The following is a 15,889-nucleotide window of genomic DNA, read 5'->3' as shown; positions in this document are numbered from 1 at the left end:
TATTTCTTTCCTAAATATGGATGCATAATAACTTAAAATGTCACTTTTCCCAGGGGCATGTACTTTTAAATTAGGATCTCTCGAAGAACAATGAACTCCAAATTCAAATGAATGAGGGTGTTGGACTAGATGATCTGAGACTCAGCTCTAATCTCCGTGACTCAAGGTATCTATCACTAGTGATGACATTTCTGGGGACTTTCACAGACCTGAGGATAAAATATTTCTGTCCAGAAATACTTGCCAAAGGCCCCTCAAATCACCTAGTATAGCACCTGCTTTCTTGGCTTACCTCTAAGACTCACTGTGCACAAATAGAAGGAAAGAGAACAGTTTTTAAAAATTCTGAGTTTGTCACTGCTTTCCCATTCTGTGGCAGAGTAGTCTGATGGAGAGTATGGAGTTGGGAGTCTGAAGAACTGAGGTCTAATCAAGATCTAGTATGAATTTTGTGATTGTGGACAAGTAACTGCATACTTCTATATGTCAGAGAAGGCTGAGTGGTGTAGTGGAAAGACAAGTGCTTTGGCCAGGTTCACTATTTATTCATTCCATTGGTTTAAAAAAAAACCCAAAAAAACAAATGGGTATTACATCCCAGGCAGTATGCCAGGTTCCAGAGAGACGGTGGTGAATAAGATGAGGTTCTCTGCCCTTAGAGAGTACTATTTATTGATTTCAAGCATCATTTCACCTCTTGAGTTCACTTTCCCATGTGTAAAAGTGTTGAGAATAATACCTACTCCATATTCTGCAAGAATTACTGTTATCGTGATCCATTGTTCTCATGTGCAGGGTTGTATTCCTTGGATGTGCTGAGTGGAAAAAAAGATTGAAAACTGCTTATCTAGTTCAAGCTCTTCATTTGTAGGTGACAGAGTAGGGCTCAGAACCATTAATTGGCCATCCCAGTGCTCTTTATTTACCCCACACAGTGCGGTTTCTTCACGACCCTCAGAAACTGTTTGCAACTTCTGGGGTCCTTTCTTTCCTTTCCTCCCAGGCCTGTGTGCTTCAGGCCATCTAGAGTACTCAGTGTTAGGTGAAAGCAAACCGTGAACTCGTTCATTTATGCATTTATTTTGCTTAGGCTGGGTTCTTCCTTAGCAGTCCTCATAGGCTGTTTCCCTTCTTGAAATCTTGTCACCCAGTAACTCCCAAGTGTCACTTCCTTCTTAAGGTCACGGCCCCTCAACGTGATGAAGCCTTTCTCCGGGAATCTCATAGCACTTCGTACCTTAGCTTATTATTATGATCCTTAATCTGTGCAAGGATACCCTTCACTCTAGATTGTAAACTGTATCCTATTGCCTTTTTCATTCCCTTGGTGCTTTGAGCAGTGCTTTATAACAGAGCTGATCAATAATCTTTGATCAAATTGAATTCTTGAATCAGCTGAATGGCAGTATGATAGCAATAATACCTGACCAGTTTACCATAGAATGTTATTGTGGTAATAAAATGAAGCAATACATATGAAGGGAAATTTTGACAATTTTTAAAGGCAATACATCAAGGAGGATGACTAAAGGGAAAGCAGTCTGGGAGCTGATTCAATACATTTGAAATAGTTGGATAACTATTATTACTTTTTTTCTTTTTTTTAGCATGGAGACTCTCAGTGTTGGAGGATATAATCATTGTTTTCAATTTTTTGAAAGGCTGTCAAATGGAAAACATTCTGTATTGCTCCAGGTAGCATGACTACTAGCAATGGAAGGAAGTAAAAGGGAAGGAGATTTCGGTTTAGCAGGAGGCAGAACTTTCTAACATTTAGAACTGTCCAACAGTGGAGCAGGCAGTCTTACTTAAGGTAGTGAGCTCCCTGAAATTTGAACTGTTGAAATAGAAGTTGGACGACCGTCGGGTTGGAATGTGCAAAAGGGAATTCCAGCCTGGGCGGGAGTTGGACTAAAGACCTTTAAGGTGTCTTCCAATGCTAAGATTTCTATGACTGCTTAGCTCGGTTAACTTAACATTTGCATAAATCTGAATTGTTTTTGTAAAAAAGTTTTTTATTAGATAAATTGTCAATCGACTTAAACTGTATAGTCAAGTTTACAATAAGTAAAATTTGATGAGGAGTGATAAATCAGGTTTAAAACTGAAAATCCAAATGCCACTAAAGGCAATTAGCGACACTTTTTAACAGAAAGGGAGAGGAGGTGGGCTGGCCCTGTGGCTTGGTGGTTAAGTGCGCACGCTGCAATGCTCGTGGCCCGGGTTCGGATCCCGGGTGCGCATCGAGGCACCACTTCTCCGTCCATCCTGAGGCCGAGTCCCACATACAGCAACTAGAAGGATGTGCAGCTATGACATACACCTATCTACTGGGGCTTTGGGGGGAAAAAATAAAATAAATAAAATCTTTAAAAAAAAAAAAAAAGAAAGGGAGAGGAGGGCTGTGAGTGTGTGTGTGATTCGAATGATGTGTTCTGGGCAAGTGACAGTGTCATTGAAAACGTAAATGCTCTAAACTGTTTTCCTTTACACATACTTGCTCGAGCGTATTTCGCACATCCAGTAGTACCGCACGCGGAAGCAAGGGCGCGTGTTCGGTGAAGAACAGTTTTCCAGAAGGCGCTTCTCAGTACCCGGAACACGCTCGACCGCTCAAGCCGGTAGGCGACTTGGCCGGCTGAGGCGGAAAAGGCACCGCCCGCCGCCCCGCCCGAACTACCAGTCCCAGGGGGCCCCGCGGCGCCGCGCACGCGCGATGGCATGGCGGCAGCGCCGCCGCAGGACGCAGGGAAGCCAACTAGCGAGTGGCGGCGGCGGCGGCAGAGGCGGTGGCAGTTCGTGGCGAGGGCGACGGCTTCGAGGCCGAGTGGCGATCCGGCGGAGACCTCGGTGCTCTCCTCCGCTTGATCTCCTTGGTGAGTGCGCGTCCCCGGTTAACCCGCGCGGAGTGCGGGGCTCCCTGCCTGGCGGCGGGGCTGCTCCGGCCTAAGGCCGCAGCCTGCGCCTGACGGCCGGGCCGCCCGGTCCAGCTGACCCCTGGGCCCTTCCTTCCAGTGTCGGGAGGAGTGAGGGTGGGGGGAGGGGACACGGTTAGGCCCAGAGGAGAGAGGTGGCGGACGCAGGGGCCAGGGCGGGTGGGGGGAGGGAACACGGTTAGGCCCAGAGGAGAAAGGTGGCGGACGCAGGGGCCAGGGCGGCCTGGGGCGGACGACAGGGAGGGACGCGTGGGGGATGGGGTGGGAAGGGACAGGAGTACCGCGGGGCGGCTTCGGGTGGGAGCCAGAGGCGAGCGACCTGGCAGGTAGGGAGCTGAAGATAGGAGGTGGAATGTCTTCTGAGTGCTGCTAGTGAAGATGTCGTGCTTCGGGCACTCTTGACAAGCTGGACCCACGGGTCTGGGGGGGCAGCCCACTCACCATCAACACACACTATCCTCGGCGTCTTTCCACTTGCTGTTGGAGGTCTGGAAGCGAGGGACTGTTGGTTGCTTCCATCTCCTTTCCTTCACTTCACCTCTTATCGACTGGCAAAATTAAATGGGTGCTGGCTAGGCAAACCATAGAAATAAACACGGTTCTGTGTATAAATCTGCATAAAAACGGCGAGGCGTGGTGATATATTCGGATGAGAGCTAGGTCAAAGGAAGAATCGGTGTTTTTATTTTAATTTGTGACAAAAATCAGTCTGAAAAAGGCTTCGAATTAGAATGAGTTTTTAACCTGGGGTTCACTAGTTGGTGGATAGAATTCAGGGGGTCCTTGAACTAGAATGGGGATAAAATTACATCTTTATTTTTATTATCTGATAACTGTAATTTATCATTTCCTTCCATTATGAACGTAAACAAACCACAGTAGAATTAGCAATGCCTATGACTTTGTCACCAATAAAAATTACAGATGTTTTTGTATCGTGTTTATACTTGTTGCAGATATCTCAAAATATCATTTATGCTTATCATTTCTTTGAATTTATGGTGTGTTTAGACCCACTGTTGGCTCTTGTTATTTAATGTGATAATAAAGCTGCACATATATTACCATATCAGGTTTTTAAAATTATTTTGCTAATAGTTTAGTGTAATTGGTTTCCTTTCCAATCTCATGTATGAAATTATGCATTTAAAAGCAGTCTGAGACGGAGTCCATAGGCTTCACCAGACTACCAAAGAGGTCCATAACACAAAAAACATTAAGAACTCTTGAAGTAGAAATAAGTTTTTTGGGATCTATAAGTCTGCCTGGAAGAATATTTGAATCATTAGATAAGAAAGAAAGCAAGACAGGTACTGTAGATGAAAGAGGGAATTTTGTGATCAGAGAAGAAAAGAAAAGATTTGGTTGGGATCAGAGTAATAGTTTTGAAAGAGAATAGACCATAGATATTTCATTCAGGGTACTGGGGAATCAGCAAAATAATCTGAGGAAGAAAGGGAAGTGAATGCTTTGGCCTTTAGATTTGTGTATAAAGGCACCTCCTAGTTCCAAGTGATTGAAGCTCTGCAAGCTCTTGTGTACGCCTGTGAAAGGAAATTTTAGTGAGTGCTGCTTTTCTTTAAATCATGTAGGTAGTGTGGCTTTTAAAGAGGGAAGTGTTCTAATTTTTCTACCCTTAAATGAAAAACAGCAGGATCTCTCTTCAAATATATTTTCCTATTGCTGTTCTTCTTTTCATATATGATAGAATGTAAACGTGAAGTTTGGAGAGTTGGAGAGTTGGTAAATCATTTTCTTGAAATTCCATTTTAAAGTCTTGCAGCTTGGCTTCATTTTGGCATCAGACTTTTAACTGACAAATCACTCTTAACGTTTTTTCAGAATACGTGTGACTTGAAATTTGCACCTGTTTGTAAAGGACCCTGTGAACATCTTGTGTGAGATTTTTTCTCTCTAAAATAATAGCAATAATGGAAAACCACTGCAGCAAACTTTTTTTCTGGAAAAAATAAAGGGAGGCGGGGTATGGAAAGGTGAAGAAGAGTATTTTATGAAACAGACGTTGGTGCTGAACTAGGTTATGTTGGATTGAATACACCATATTACAAATCACTGCCTTGGAGAGGTACTTTTTGTGTCCTTACACTGCCACTTTTATCATTTTATGTCCCTTACCCCTTTATTTTCTTTATAGCACATATCTATCTGATACCATATTGTTGTATGTTTGTGTAATATTTTAATCTTTGTCTCCCCACTAGAATGTCAGCTCTGTGAGAATAGGGACTTTGTCTTCACTACTATGCTGGAGTAGTGGCCAGCACAAAATAGGTACTCAGTAAATATTTGCTGAATAAGTAAATGAATGAGTTAATTTATAAGAGCAAGGTGTTTTTTTTTTATTTCTAGAAGTAAAACATCCGTTTAAAAAATCTTGCAAATGGTATTATGTATGCTGAGTTGAATTTGCACCTTTTCATTTTATATTTTTTAAAAGTTAGGAAATTATTTCCCAAACACTGTGGGGTGCTTTTGTGGGCATTTGGTTCATATGGGGACTGATCATTCTTACTACATGCTGCCATGTAGTTTTGATTATCCTTAACTTTTTATAATGATGTAATAAAAGGAAAGGTCGTGGGTGAAGTTCTTATTTTGCTAAGGCTCTTTTACTGTGTCATTTTAGGTTGGTATAAATGACATCAAATTTTTCACATCCAATTGATAAAAATTTTAATGGCTGACAGTATGAAAGATTAGTGAAGATGTGGTTGAAAATGATAGTTTAGAAACTGCTGGTGGAGTTTAACTTGGTACAGCTGCCTTGAGAGATAAAATTTACAGTACTTGAAGTTGAAAATGGGTATACCCTACCCCATAATTTCACAACTTCTGGAAGAATGGGAGGTGGTAGCAAAGGGAATGAAATCTGTAATTTTTTTTTTAAAGACTAGAAGCAACTATGACAGTGTTAACCAGTAATTCTGGGAGGCAGAATACAAATGCTAAATCATTCTTTGCATCTTTCCCTATTTTCTGTTGATTTTGTTTTTTGAATCCATAACTCTTAAATATTGTTTCCCAACTCTGAAAAATTGTATAAGCCTACAAAAGAGTTGCAAGAGTAGTACAATAAATACCCATCTCCTCTTACCTAGATTCGATAATTGTTAACATTTTGCTGTGTTTGCTTTACGTACAAGTAGACACGTTTTTTGCTGAACCATTTGCTAGTGAGGTATAGATACCATCAGGACGCTTTACCCACAAATACTTGAGCATGTATTTCCCAAGAACAAAGACTTTCTTCTGCGTATCTGCAGTTCAGTTGTCCCCATCAAGAACTTTAACATGAATGTAATATTATTTTATGTATACTGCATATCCAGATTTCCCCACTTGTCCCAATACTGTCCTTAGGTTTTTGGTTTTGACTCAAGATTCAGTTAGGAGTCTTGCATTGCAGTTAGTTGCCTGCTTGAATCTGGAATGGTTTTCCAGCCTTTTTTTGGTCTCTCGTGACAGGAAGCAGCCAGACCAGTTGTTTTGTAGGATGCCTCTCAATTTGCGTTTGTCTGAACGTTCCTTCTTGATCAAATTCAGGTTAAACATTTTTGGATGGAATGCTTCGTAGGTGATTTTAGGTCTCTCTCAATGTATCACATCAGAGGCATGAGATGTCAATTTCATTATCAATGTAAATTTGATCTTTTGAATGAGGTAATGTCTACTAGACTTACACTGTAAAGGCACCCATTTTCCTTTGTAATTTATAAGTAATCTGTGGAGTGATAATTTTTTAATACTTCCTTAAAGTCATGAGTTGTTAATAGAGGTACTGGTATAAAAGGTCAAGAAAATTTAGATTGGAGATACTGCTGCTAAATAGGAGAGGGAGAGATCAAGGAATCTCTCCCTCCTCTGTGGAGGGGATGGCATTTGAACTGGACCTTAAATCAGAGGTGTAATTGGCCGTAGGGATATTGGAGAAGGGCTCCAGGTGAAGGGAACAAAGATGAGGACAGAGAAATTTGCAAATCGAATAGGAGAACATCCAGGTCTTTCTTTCTTTCTTTTTGGCTAGTGTGTTAGGTCTGTGAAAGGGAGAAAAGATTATAAAGGTAGGTTGGGATGAAGAAAGGCTGAAAAAAAATCTAGGCTGCCCAGGTGATAGTATGTGATCATTTGCCTCCAGGTGGGTCACTCCTTTCCTGGAGCCCCCGATGAAATTACTCACAGGGAACCTGAAGTCAGTATACTGAAGAAGAACCAGAGAGGCAGCATGGGGAAATGAAAAGATTATGGGCTGTGGAGTCAAACAAATCTAGTTTTGACATCCTTCTCTGCTGCATTATAGCTGAATGATTAGGCAGTAAGTCATTTGACTTTTCTAAACGAGTTTCCTCATCTATAAAATGGAGGTGATAAATACCTATTACATTGGATTAAATCTAATAATAATAATAAATGAAAAGCATCAGAAACGTGGCTTCCACTCAGTAATTGCTAGTTATCTTTTGGTGCTCCACCTCTCAGTCTACTTTCACTCTTTTCCACCTTGGTACCACATCCCTGACTTAGGTCTGTGATTAGGTCCTGATAATGGCGTTTTGGAAATTGCAACAATATGTGCTAACGGTTTTTTTGGTGCAACTAACAATGCAAAGTTTATCACTCTTTAAATGTGATGTGCTTCAGTTTAAATTCGTTTATTTGGAAAAATTATCCCTAACATTAGTAGAAAATTGAAGAGGGAGAGTGGATGTATTCCCAATAGTAAGATATTTCACTTTATTTATTTATTATTATTTTTTTTTAGGAGTGAGTGTTTTGGGAAGAGTTGGTTACACCTTGCTCTAGGATTCTCCAAGGTAAAGTGTGATTTGTTTATTTATTTACTGTGAAAGCCTGGTATAAGTGGAATCCCTCTTACTTGCTTTGGAAAGACCAGTACTTGAAAAAAATTTCTCAAATGGGTAATTACATTTTTTTGCCCCTCAACTTTCTGTTTTTTCACTCAGACATTTCCCTCTCTGGAGTTAATTTTTTCTTAGGCAAGGATTTCAGTTATGTATTTGTTTTTTATATTTGAACTGCCTAAACTTATGTTTGCATAGAATTATTTGCAGCTTTAACTCCTTAAGTAATCCTAATCAAGGTATTTTCATTTGTAAAGGAACTAGGACCAATAATTTCTGTATCATGTACACATTTTAGAAGAAGCTTTAGGCACCAAGCTGTTTTATTTCTGGTTTTTAAAATTATAGTTAATTAAAATTTCCTTCTTCATGCTTACCTATATTTTCTGATTTTTTTGGAATCTATTTCAATATGTATTATGATTCGGTAAAAACATTTTCAGAAGGGCAGGTCTTCATTGTTTCTAAGCTGAAACCCAGTTTTGAACTCTGCAGTGCAATGGTCAAAAGTGGTGAATATCTGTTGATACTTCAAGTTCTCATATTTAATATATGTAAATGAATGGTTGAACAAAAGTTTTTAAAAAAAACTTACCAACTTTCTAGGGGTCTCTGTAATGTCTTTTTTTCCCCTTAAGTTTGAAGACAAACCAGATACCTAAGTATTTATATCTGAAAGGAAAGTATAACTTAATGCTAACACTGTAATTATATATATATATATATATATACACACACACACCAAGCCAAAATTATCTTTGTATACACCTTTTTTGTAAGCTATTTTTTTAATATAAGGTTTAAGGATACTGGTGTAACTGTAAACACAGGTAAGATGCCTGCTCATTAATCTGAGATGTCTGTCTGAAGAGGTGCTTGCTTGGTCTTGCTCCCGTGTCATGCCAGTACACCCACGCTGGAGACTAGTAGAAAGCACGGTGTCAAACGTGTTCAGTTCTTTTTTTTTTTCTTACTAGTTTATGTTTTCAGTTTATTTTCTGTGAATCTTTGAAAGGATTAAAATTGGAAATTTTAAAAGACAGAAAAATTAGTTAAGGGATATTACCCTGTTTCCCTTTTTTCAGAATCAGAGTCGAATTATCTTCCCAAACCATCTTAATTTTATCCAGATACGTGTTAGAAACAAGTTTTTAGGACTCACGCTAAATTCATTTATTTTCAGCTCACTCTAAACTGTCTCCTTTCACTTTCTAATGCAAAACTCTGACCCATCTCTTGTTTTTACTTCCATTGTTTATAAATCTTGACTACCTAACAAAAATACGTTAGGTCTAAAAGTCATAGCACTTAAGGCAGAAATGTAAAAATGTTTACAAATACAGATTTCTGTAAGAAAAGCTTAGGAAAAAACAGATGAATTCTTTTTGCAGAATGTATTTCGTCTTTACTATCTCCTTTAGAACCCAAGGAATCTAACTTTGACTCCTCTAAAACAAAAGTGCCTTTTAAAAATATCTAACTATTCATGGGCCGGCCCCGTGGCTTAGCGGTTAAGTGCGCGCGCTCCGCTGCTGGCGGCCCGGGTTCGGATTCCGGGCACACACCGACGCACCGCTTGTCCGGCCATGCTGAGGCTGTGTCCCACATACAGCAACTAGAAGGATGTGCAACTATAACATACAACTATCTACTGGGGCTTTGAGGGGGAAAAATAAATAAATAAAATCTTTAAAAATATCTAACTATTCAAAGTTGTGATGAGCCAACTTGGATTTTGATGGAAAGTGATGCCTCTCTATGAGTAAGTTTCTGTTCCATCATTTCAAAACATTGTCATAATAATAGTAATGATAATAATAGCTAACTTTTATTCTTTCTTTTTTTCTAGGCATTATGTAAACTATTTAAAATAACGAATTCCTTAATTCTTTGGAGGCATCTTAATGGTTGATTTCTTTTTGAAAAGCTATTTTAACCAACTACATAATTTTTTGTGTGGCCCAAGAGGTTCCTTTTAGGTAGAACACAGTGAGTGATGATACTATTTGAGGTTTGATAATAAATATTTGTAATTTTATGAAATATCATTCTGGTGAATGTGATGAAATGGACATGACAGCCTGCTGTTTACGTGCTTTCCTTTATTTTGAGGGTGTACTCTTGTATCTTGAAACAGGCTTGACCAGTATTACAGCTCAGCAGAAATGCTGCTGAAACTCCAAGTTCTCTTTCTGCTCCTCTCTTTGGTGGTTTTGTACCCCCACTGTATTTGTGGAAGAAGCTCAGTTTGTGCAGGAGACCAAAGCTTCCTCAAAGCACGTGGGTGGTGAAATCTTCCTCTCAAAAGTTCGCAGAGGGGGTTCTAAGGATTTTAGATTTTTCCTTAGTTATTTGGTGTCTTGGTCTCCAGATTTATATATGTCTTAGTGAGTTGTCATTAGAGATTGTTGAATAGGAAGAAATTAGATTTGGTGGCATTTAATTTCAGACTAATAAAATTAATGGAGGTTTATCTAATTGTAAAAGTTCCTTATACTCACCCATTTCTAGATTGGGGGGATATTTTTGTATCATTTATTACCTCTGGGAAATAAAGGAATATAATTTTAATGCCATTGCAGTTCTGCTTATTGGTGTGCAGCTTGTTATTGTTGAATTATGTCTAGAAATCAAGTACTGTTTTCTTTTTGTTGCTTTTTTTTTTTTTTATAATTTTATTTATTTATTTATTTTTTCCCCCAAAGCCTCAGTAGATAGTTGTATGTCATAGCTGCACATCCTTCTAGTTGCTGTATGTGGGACGCAGCCTCAGCATGGCCGGAGAAGCGGTGCGTCAGTGAGCACCCGGGATCCGAACCCGGGCCACCAGCAGCGTAGCACGCGCACCCAACCGCTAAGCCATGGGGCCAGCCCTCTTTTTGTTGCTTTGAGAATTTTCGTTGTCTTAATATATTATTATATACAGAATTTATCTGGTCCTGAGTGTTTAAGTAATTGCACTAGCAGATCTTTCAGCAGGGTAGATCTTTTTTTTTTTTTTTTTTTATAATTTTATTTATTTATTTTTTCCCCCAAAGCCCCAATAGATAGTTGTATGTCATAGCTGCACATCCTTCTAGTTGCTGTATGTGGGGCGCGGCCTCAGCATGGCAGGAGAAGCGGTGCGCCAGTGCGCGCCCGGGATCCGAACCCGGGCCGCCAGCAGCGGAGCGCGCGCACTTAACTGCTAAGCCACGGGGCCAGCCCCAGCAGGGTAGATCTTAGTGCCAAGGTTCATTATGTTTTCCCAGTAATAAATGTTCTTTGTTAAAAAAAAAAAAAAACCTAAATGAGCAGACCCCAGTGGCCTAGTGGTTAAGTTCAGTGCACTCCACTTTGGCTGCCTGGGTTCCATTCCCTGTGTGTGGACTTACACTGCTCTGTTAGTGGCCATGATGTACTGGCGGCCCACATACTAAAAAATAGAGGAAGATTGGCATGGATGTTAGCTTAGGGCGAATCTTCCTCAGCAAAAAAAAAAAAAAAAAAAAACGAAAAAGAAAAAACTAAAACAATGCAAAAATATGAAAGCTTTTCTTCTCCACATATACATGCATATATCATATGATTTTTATTTTTTTATTTTTTTCCAAAAAATTATAGTTAACACTTGTGCTTGCTAAATGCTTTACATACATTAACCCGTTAAACCCTCACAACCCTATGAGCAGACCCTACGAAGTAGGTTCTATTTTATATCCCTTTGCAGCTGAAGAAACTGAGGCAAGGAGAGGTAATTAGCCAAAGATGGCGCAGCCAGTAAGTGGTGACACTGAGTTGAGCCCAGGTCATCTTGCTCCAGAGTTTGTGTTTTAACCCCTGTATTGTCTCTGGGATCTTACTATGCATATCATTCTGCAATTTGCTTTCTTTTTTTTTTTGGTGAGGAAGATTGTCCGTGAGCTAACATCTGTGCCGATCTTCCTCTATTTTGTATGTGGGACGCCAACACAGCATGGCTTGATGAGTGGTGTGTAGGTGCACACCCAGGATCCAAACCCCTGAACCCCAGGCTGCTGAAGCAGGGCACATAATTTAACCACTAGGGCACTGTGCCGGCCCCCACAGTTTGCTTTCTTAATGATACATGATGGACATCTTTCCGAGTCCCTCTACCTCCTCCTCCTTTTTTTTTTTTTTATAATTTTATTTATTTATTTATTTTTTCCCCCAAAGCCCCAGTAGGTAGTTGTACGTCATAGCTGCACATCCTTCTAGTTGCTGTATGTGGGACGCAGCCTCAGCATGGCTGGAGGAGCGGTGCGTTGGTGCGTGCCCAGGCCCTGAACCCGGGCCACCAGCAGCGGAGCATGCGCACTTAAACGCTAAGCCACGGGGCCGGCCCATCCTTTACCTCCTTCTTAGTAATTACGTAGTATTCCAGGATAGGGGTGTACTATAACTTACTTAACTTAATGTCTTTCAAACTTTCTCTTGTTTAATATTGCCAGTCTCATTAGTAATGATTTCAAGTAATATTTTAAAAAGTCAAAATTTTTGAACAGGAATAGTAAGAATACGTTAGTGTTTATTAAGTAATGCATATTAGCTGTCCAGGTGTTTTGGTATTCTCTCAGTTGAGTTGTGTAATAAGCTCTGAGCTTAACCCAAAAGCCATTTGTTATGCCTGAATTTCATTATTTTTGTGGTTAGTGTGTCTTCTGTAGCTCTGAGAATCAACATCTGTTAGTTTGTTTACTTTTGGTAGGGTCTGGAATTTTGGTGTCATAACAAGAAGTCTATAGTAGTGTTAACTTGAATTCTGAATAATATCTGGCCTTATATTACTTACATCTTCAAAGTGATGTGCCTTTCAGTTCCCTGTACTCTTGCTGGGAATAGTTGGTACTAAGTGCTTTCTTTTCTCTACAATGTCTTACTTTTGTTTCAGATATACCAACTAAAGATAAAATGTATCACATTTTTTTCCTTATTGATATGCATTTCTTAACTGTGAGGAAATATCTTTTTTAGTATATTAATAAATCAGATATGCTCATTGGAAAGTTAGTAGATATTTTCAACTTAAATTTAGTCACTGTTCTTGAATCATTTTGGAACTAAATTAGCAGCAGCTTGGCTGATTCCTAACTGGAGCATTGCTCTTCATCATTCAGTCATTTATTTTTTTTTAATAAATTAAAACTTTTATTCAGCACCTTCTAAATGCCAGTCCCTCTGCTAAGTAATGGGAATACCAAGATGACTATGTCCCTACTTAGGGAACATGGAGTTTTGTTGAGAAAATAGCATTTTGTTGCCAATAGCATAAAATGCTGTGGTGGAGATGAGCCCAAATGAGAAAGGATTTGAGTCAAGAGAATGGCCAATAAAAGCTCCTGGGTTTGAGCTGGGCCCTGATGCCTAAGTGGGATTTAACTGGCCACGGAAAGGAGTGGGCAAAGGCTTCTCAATAGAGAGTATATAGAAATCTGGTCTGTGAAAACCACTTGAAATTGTCATTAGAATGCCATGTATCCCTATGAGAATGAATCTGTCCCTCAAGAGCAGACCTTACCAATCTTATTCATCAGTGCCCAGCACATTATAGGTGTTTAATAAATACCTGTTGAATGAAGGAAGGAAGTGTGTTAAATAAATCTTACTGTGCTTGTCTATTTTTTTGAAAGAGATGAGCTCATTTTTAATACCTGACAATTTTTTAAAATATTTTATTGAGGTCATAATAGTTTATAACATTGTGAAATTTCAGTTGTACATTATTGTTTTTCAGTCACCATATATATGTGCCCCTTTACCCATTATGGCCACTCCCCAACCCCCTTCTCCTCTGGTAACCACTAATCTGTTCTCTCTGTGTGTTTATCTTCCACATATGCGTGAAACTTGACAATTTTTAGATCATGTAATTTAACAAAACATTATAAAACGAGTAAGAAAACTATTCCTGCACTGAAGGAGATTCCCTTGCACTTATAAGGGGAAACACATGTAGACAAATCATTGTAATTCAACATGATTATTTATATTTATAAAAAATATTTGCCAGGGAGCCAGCCCTGAGGGCCTAGTGGTTAGAGTTTGGTGCGCTCTGCTTCGGCAGCCCGAGTTTGGTGCCCAGGCGTGGAACCACGCCACTCATCTGTCAGTAGCCATGCTGTGGTGGTGGCTCACATGGAAGAACTAGAAGGACGCACAACTAAAATATACAACTAGGGGGCCGGCCCTGTGGCTTGGTGGTTAAGTGCGCGCGCTGCGATGCTGGTGGCCCGGGTTCGGATCCCGGGTGCGCATCGAGGCACCACTTCTCCGTCCATCCTGAGGCCGAGTCCCACATACAGCAACTAGAAGGATGTGCAGCTATGACATACAACTATCTACTGGGGCTTTGGGGGGAAAAAATAAAATAAATAAAATCTTTAAAAAAAAAAAATAAAATGAAATAAAATATACAACTAGGTACTGGGGCTTTGGGGAGAGAAAAAAAAGAGAAGAAGATTGGCAACAGATATTAGCTCAGAGTCAATCTTTCCCAGAAAAAAAAAAAATTTGCCAGGGATACCCTTCTCTTGTATGGATTGGTTTGACCCCTAAAAAATAGTAGGTAATGTAAAATAAATCCTCAAATTAAAATTATTTGAATGATAAAATACAGGAGCTAAAATTGTAGTAGGTCATTAAAAAAAGGCAGTTATATCCTTTTTTGCCCTATCACATTAATATTAATATTACATATATACTATGAGGAAAAGTGCCTATATAATAAAAAAGTAACTGACAGTTTTGTCAGGATGTAGGCATCAGTACATAAAAATGTCTCCCATGCTTAATCCTTGAGTAACATTATGATTTTTCCCAAATCTGTGTACTACTGGTACTATTATTTATTTAATGTCTGTTTTCATGGACACACTTTAAAAATACTTTTAAAGAAGCTTTATGTTACTATCATAATGAAAGGCTAACATCTCTTACCCTAAATAGAAGGCAACTTAAATATAAAAACAGGAAAACAGTGTTATAAAACCTAGCCAGCTACTGTTTGCAGACGGTGCTGAGTTTGAGGCCTGCTATCCTTTAATTAAAAGGAGAGATTATCAGGTGTTAGAGAAGTGTTGAAGACAAATTGGCACCTTGCTTAGATTTTCTCAGTCATGTAAACAGAAGGACTGAACTAGACTTGAAAATGGAGTAGCTTTCCCACTTAGTGATTCAGTGTTATTTAGTGTCATGAAGGAGGAAGGGGTGCACTCTGTTGATGGGGAGCAGTTCCTCCAGAGCTCCGCAGAGAAGAGATTTGGGGGCTGGGCCTTAAAAGGGAAATCTGAGTTCACTTGAAAATAAGGAGCATATGGGCCTCTTAGGCCTATGTAATAGCATCTGCAAATTAGAGACTTTATGATATAGTATGGCAGCAACATCTGGTTTGGGGAGGTGGCGAAATGGTGGGAGATGAGACAGGAGATGTAAAAAGAGGGATTTATGGTTGAGAGCTTGATGCCATGTAGCAGATTGTGGACATTATCCTGTGGGCAGTGGAGAGTAGCACGACAAGATTTGTGCTTTAGAAAGATTGCTTCAACAGCAGCAGGGAGAGACCTGGAAGGAGACTATGGAGATGTAGTGGGAAGGAGTGGCTGGGAGGAAGATGATAATCTTGCATATTCCTAACCTTTTCTAACGGAGAGCTATTTATATCCTATGCTCCCAGACTTGAAGAAGGCAGGTGTTATGCTAAGAGCACAAAGTACTCTGACAACATCGGTTGCTATCTGGGCTCACCTGCCCACAGTAAATCTGAGCTGCAGGATGATCTGGAACCAGTTGGGGAACTTGGATCTATTCAGAGATTCATAGAGTGTTAATTATGGAAAGGAATAGTACCCATATGGTCTAATTCCTTTTTTTCAGTTGAAAAACAATTCTAGAAAGATTATATAAATTACTGGAGATCTAGTTCTGAGCTCATTGCATTGTAGTATTATGAAGATTAAGTGTGTAAAGTTCTTAGAACGATAGCAGGCACAATTTCAGTTTATAAAATGTTTTCTCATATGATACTCAATTGTGAGTAACACCACACCCACCCTTGTCACCAGAGTTGGAAACTTC

At 39.6% G+C, this 15,889-nt stretch overlaps 1 protein-coding gene across 6 annotated transcripts in view; it reads left to right on the top strand.

Moving 5' to 3' along the window:
- Positions 1–2,723: 2,723 nt before the first annotated feature.
- GAPVD1 (GTPase activating protein and VPS9 domains 1) overlaps positions 2,724–15,889 on the top strand; it is a 62,469-nt gene continuing 49,303 nt past the window's right edge. For 5 of the 6 annotated variants that reach the window (XM_014782149.2, XM_014782146.2, XM_014782147.2 and 2 more), the window contains exons 1-2: positions 2,724–2,876; positions 7,717–7,768. The gene's annotated coding sequence lies outside the window, so the exon portion shown is untranslated. The remainder of the gene's footprint in view (positions 2,877–7,716; positions 7,769–15,889) is intronic. The other variant, XM_087419091.1, reaches the window with a different exon arrangement.

This window comes from Ceratotherium simum, chromosome 29 (assembly GCF_057802395.1).
Source record: "Ceratotherium simum simum isolate JZ-2026a chromosome 29, ASM5780239v1, whole genome shotgun sequence".
Taxonomy (NCBI): domain Eukaryota; kingdom Metazoa; phylum Chordata; class Mammalia; order Perissodactyla; family Rhinocerotidae; genus Ceratotherium; species Ceratotherium simum.
This window is presented reverse-complemented; position numbering and strand designations above follow the sequence as displayed.